The sequence below is a fragment of the Mustela lutreola genome, chromosome 1 (genome assembly GCF_030435805.1).
Source record: "Mustela lutreola isolate mMusLut2 chromosome 1, mMusLut2.pri, whole genome shotgun sequence".
In the NCBI taxonomy this organism is placed as follows: Eukaryota; Metazoa; Chordata; class Mammalia; order Carnivora; family Mustelidae; genus Mustela; species Mustela lutreola.
This window is the reverse complement of record NC_081290.1, coordinates 24311584-24316531: the sequence shown is the minus strand read 5'-3', so window position 1 is coordinate 24316531 and position 4948 is coordinate 24311584. Positions and strand designations below refer to the sequence as shown.

Here is a 4948-nt window from a genome sequence, read left to right as displayed (position 1 = left end):
AGTATCACTGCTTCTCTCATTCTAGAATCAATGATCCAATTCCCATGATCACCACCTATAAATCAGGCGAAGCTACTTTATAGAAATCCTAGTAATTGATTAGTAGGCATTTTCTGAAATGAATCATTTACAAGACAATGTCTTGGTCCCCGACCTATTTCTGAGGCAATTAGGACCTATGAGTTGCTTATTGGTTGACTTCTTGATAATGGCCATTTATTCTGGTATAATACCTGAATCTTATCCCTAGTTTCTAGTGTTTGGGCCAACAGCTCTTTCTCATTTCTTTGTCCTAGGCTTCTTTCCAAAACCTTCTCAGATAGATGCCCAGTCTGTGATAGAGTAGATTCTGAGGTTCTATCTATCTGTTGATTTTGTTGGCACTGAAATGTCATGGTTGTTTTGATCCTTGAAGCAAGTCATAGCCAGGATCTGCCTCCTCCTGCTTTACCCTCCCAGGTTGAGCTGACCATATGAGAGGAAAAGTATGAAGTAATGTATAGGCAGAGGACACAAAGAATGCCCAGCTTCTTATCCCAAGACCTGTATGGTAATGTGGCATGTCAAGAGAGAACAACTGCTCTCCAGCATTAGGTTCGCTTGAAGCGGAAATCCTTGTTTTTCCAGATAAGCAGAAGGTATTTATGATTTTGTATAAGCCAGGCACTAAATTATATACTGTACCTTGAAACCTGACTGTGGGGTTGGGTGGGGGGCACCTGGGTGGCTCAGTCGGTTAAACATCTGACTCTTGGTTTCAGCTCAGGTCATGATCTCAGGGTTCTGGGATTGAGTCCCACATTGAGCTCCCTACTCAGCAGAGAATCTGATTCTCCTCTCCCTTTGCTCAACCCTCTCTATGTGTGATTTCTCCTTCTCTCACTCTCTCTTTCAAATAAATAAAATCTTTTTAAAAAGTCTGAGCAGAACAAGAGGTCATATCATCACTGGGTACTTTCTGTGAACAAGGTGATTTGTGTTAAGAGTTTTACCTACACCCTACTATTTAATTGTATAACCATATTGGTCCTGGGTGTTATCACCTATATGAAAAACAAGGTGGAGAAAAGTTGCGTACATTTTCTAGATCAATCAACTAACAAGTGAAGAAAAATTCAAACATGCAGTTAGCTAACTCAAGAGAGTGCTTTTAACCACTACAACATACTGGTTCCCCTTAAAAGGAATAAATGATAAGCCAGAATTACATGATACTAAGTAAAAGAAGGTCACAGAAAGGAGAGTTCTCAGCAGGTTAGAGTAGTCCTGTGCTATAGGTTAGAAGGGAGGGGTCCATAAGGAGCACCTAATCCCACGTTTCTCAAACTTTTTGAAAAAACATGTGATTAAAATCATATAACGTAAAAAAATATGGACTGCTTCACGAAGTTGCATGGCATCCTTGCAAAGGGGCCACAATAATCTTCTCAGTGTCATTTCAGCTTTAGCATATGTGCTGCTAAAGAGAGCAGTCTCAAACTTTTAAACTTCCAAGCTACAACGTGAAATATATTTTACATCATGACCCAGTAAACACATGCACAAATAACTGAAATAAAATTTTACTATGCAATATTTTCCCTACTCCATGTGGTGCACTTCATTTTTCTACTACGTTTTATATCTTTCTTTTAAAATAATTCTGGTTAGGGGCACCTGGGTGGCTCAGTGGGATAGAAGCCTCTGCCTTCAGCTTGGGTCATGATCCCAGAGTCCTGGGATTGAGCCCTGCATCAGGCTCTCTGCTCAGGGGGAGCCTGTTTCCCCCTCTCTCTCTGCCTGCCTCTCTGCCTACTTGTGATCTCTGTCTGTCAGATAAATAAATAAAATCTTTAAAAAAATAATTCTGGTTATAGTCTATTAAATAGACTTTATGACCTAGAAATACTGGTCTAGAAACCTCAACAGATGGGGTACTTGAGATCTAGAAATGCCTTGGGTTCCTAGTGCAATATCTTGCCAATAGTAATTCTAAATGTTTTGTTTTCTTTCCTTATGTGACTCAGCACACCCACACAGCACCTCAGTGGCAGAGCTGGGATGGAATGCAGATTTCCTGACTCCTGATCCACAGTTTTTCTCTCAAGGAAAGTTTGTCAGAGAGGGACTCTCCCATGCCAGAGTTTCCTCACAGGTGTGGGTAGAAGTAGGAGGAAACAAACAGTGAAGTTGTGGAAGACTCACACTGTGGCACCCCCCAGTGGACCTTGCCCAAGGTCACTGGGTGCTAGAACGAGTTAATTCTGAAGCTGATGCTTTTTCTCTGGTTGTCTGTATTGGTTGCTCAGTGAAATCACCTGGGAGCTCTTTAACAATACTAATGTCCAGGCTACATTTGGATGAATTTCATCTAATTAGTTAAGGATGGGGTATGTTCTAAAAGCTCCTCAGGTGATTTTAATACAGTGACCATCTCAGTAAGAAGATATCCTTTAAAACTATTCCTGCTTAAGGTGCCTGGGTGGCTCAGTTGGTTAAGTGACTGCCTTCAACTCAGGTGATTGACCCTGGAGTCCTGGGATGGAGTACAACATTGGGCTTCCAGCTCCATGGGGAGTCTGCTTCTCCCACTGACCTCCCCTCTCATGCTCTCCTCCCTCTCTTTCTCAAGTAAATAAACAAAATCTTTTTTAAAAAAAGAAAACTATTCCTGCTTATCCTTCAAACTCCAGCCAAAATGCCTCTTTCCCAGCCTGATAGCATTCTGACTGAAACTTACAATCAAAAGTAACAGCTGGGGCGCCTGGGTGCCTCAGCGGGCTAAAGCCTCTGCCTTTGGCTCAGGTCGTGATCCCAGAGTCCTGGGATCGAGCCCCGCATCGGGCTCTCTGCTCCTGGGGGAGCCTGCTTCCTCCTCTCTCTGCCTGCTTGTGATCTTTGTCTGTCAAATAAATAGATAAAATCTTAAAAAAAAAAAAAAAACAAAACAAGTAACAGCCTTTCCATTATTGTATTCAGCCAGCACTCCTAGAGCCTTTCATCCTGTGTTTATCTCCCCTGCTAGATGATGCACTTACTGAATGTGGAGCTTATGCCTTACTTATCTTTGTATCCAAGTGTGCAATAAATATTTACAGGATGCCCTTTGCTCGGATGGTTCTTCTCCCCTAAACCACCCAGACCTCCAAAATGTGCTGTGATTCAGCTATAACTCCTAATGAGGGTGCTGGAAATTCTCCCCCAGATGATGGGGCATCTTCTACAGATAGCACTTGTCCTTGTCTTCTACTAAGGACAAGAAGGACGCTCACTGGAGGAGCTGGAGAATCTTGAGCAGGGGAGACAGCAGTCCCTGAAGACGGTGAGACTGCAGCATCTCTTCTCGTGTGCCTGGGCTTTCTCTCAACAATCCTTCTCCTCCAGTGTCTCCTCCTCTCAGATTTCTGACAAGGCAGTGTGGCCCAGGGTGCAGAACCCGGGACAGGAAGTGGAGAAGACGGACTTCCTGTCCGGGTCACGACCGTCTGCGTGTGGCACGGTAGAGCTCACTTTTCGATTTTTGTTAGCTGAGAATGACAGCATTCCTAACTAAATTGTCACCCTCTACTTCTTTCCCTTGGGGATTGTATTATATAAGACCTCATATATGAAAACAAGCTTCGTTTGGGTCCTTGAGCTTTTCTAAGGACAGCTTTGTATAAATATAAGATACCTTTTGTTATTGTTTATAGCCCAAGGGATTTGCGGAAAGAAGTTGAGAGCCAGCGATGCTCTTTTTTACAGGCAGAAAATAGCTGCTGGAAAAACAACCTGCTGTGTAGAGCACAATGTTCTTATCGAACAGACAGAATTATCTTTCCCAGGCAGCCATGAACACAAAACACCTGGTGCACACGTTTCCTGCCCCTTCACATATTTTGAAAGAAAGGGACCTTTACCCTGACCTGTCAAGCAGTGATCTTCATGAACTTCTGTCCCCAGGCTCTGCGACAGTTTTCTTGGCTTGCTGCTATGGACTTCAATGGTAAACATAGCTGATCGTCACTTGATGGGGCATCTTCTACAGATAGCACTTGGAACTTATCAGATCCACACATGTGCCTTTCTCTTTCCTTAAAATGCAGCCACTGGATGGGTTAAGAGTCGGGGGCTTCCTACCACATCTTCCCAGCACTGTGTTGGGTGTTGCTGAGAAAAAGGGGGACCTGAAAGACTTGATCCTGACCCAGTGATTGTTTAAAATCTTTGTGGAAAAATAAACAAAATAAACCCACTGAAAACACTTAGCAAACAATACAAATCTATTCATAGTAAGATTCACTTTCTACCTTAAAGTCTCAAAGGTGTTTAAAGAAGGTAGAAAACAGTGTGGGCAAGTTTTATGGAGGACGAGGACACAATACAGAGAGAAGGTGCTCAATCATAGTATTTAGTATGAAGGAAACTTGAAATGGGCCTTGGAGGACAAAGAGCATCAAAAATGGCAGAGGAAGAAGAAAATAGCCATGGTTGGAAAAGTCCTGTAGCACAGTGGTTTAAGTATTGACTGTGGAGGGAGGTGGATTAACCTAGGTATGGCACGTACCATCTGTGTTTCTGAGCAAGTTAAGTAACATCCCTAAACTCTAATCTCCTCTTCCATGATAAGTGAGTACCAACAACACCTCCAGCATAGATTTGGGGGGAGAACTGAATGAGCTAATATAGGCAAACTCTTACCACAATATCAGGCATAGAGTAATGTTCAAACAATATTTGTTGTTGTTATTGTTACTATTAGGGAAAATGTGAACAAAGGCAGGAATTACTTAGTCTGTAATAAAATAATCAAAATATTTGGATTACGTGTGATTCGTGTGAATTCAAGCAGACAGAACCTGCCCCCATCGGCACTGTGAAGAAAAGAAAACATATATTACCTCCTCAAGATCCGATTTCTTGCTTTTTCCTTCTTTTAGCATCCTCCCCACTGCTTCCATAGCCCCACCTTGTCAAAATGAGCTCACAA

At 42.6% G+C, this 4948-nt stretch overlaps 1 non-coding gene across 1 annotated transcript; it reads right to left on the bottom strand.

The window, feature by feature from the left end:
- Positions 1 to 1365: 1365 nt before the first annotated feature.
- LOC131822934 (U6 spliceosomal RNA) lies at positions 1366 to 1472 on the bottom strand. The gene has a single exon (XR_009350404.1). It is a non-coding gene; the product is annotated as a U6 spliceosomal RNA (small nuclear RNA).
- Positions 1473 to 4948: the final 3476 nt, after the last annotated feature.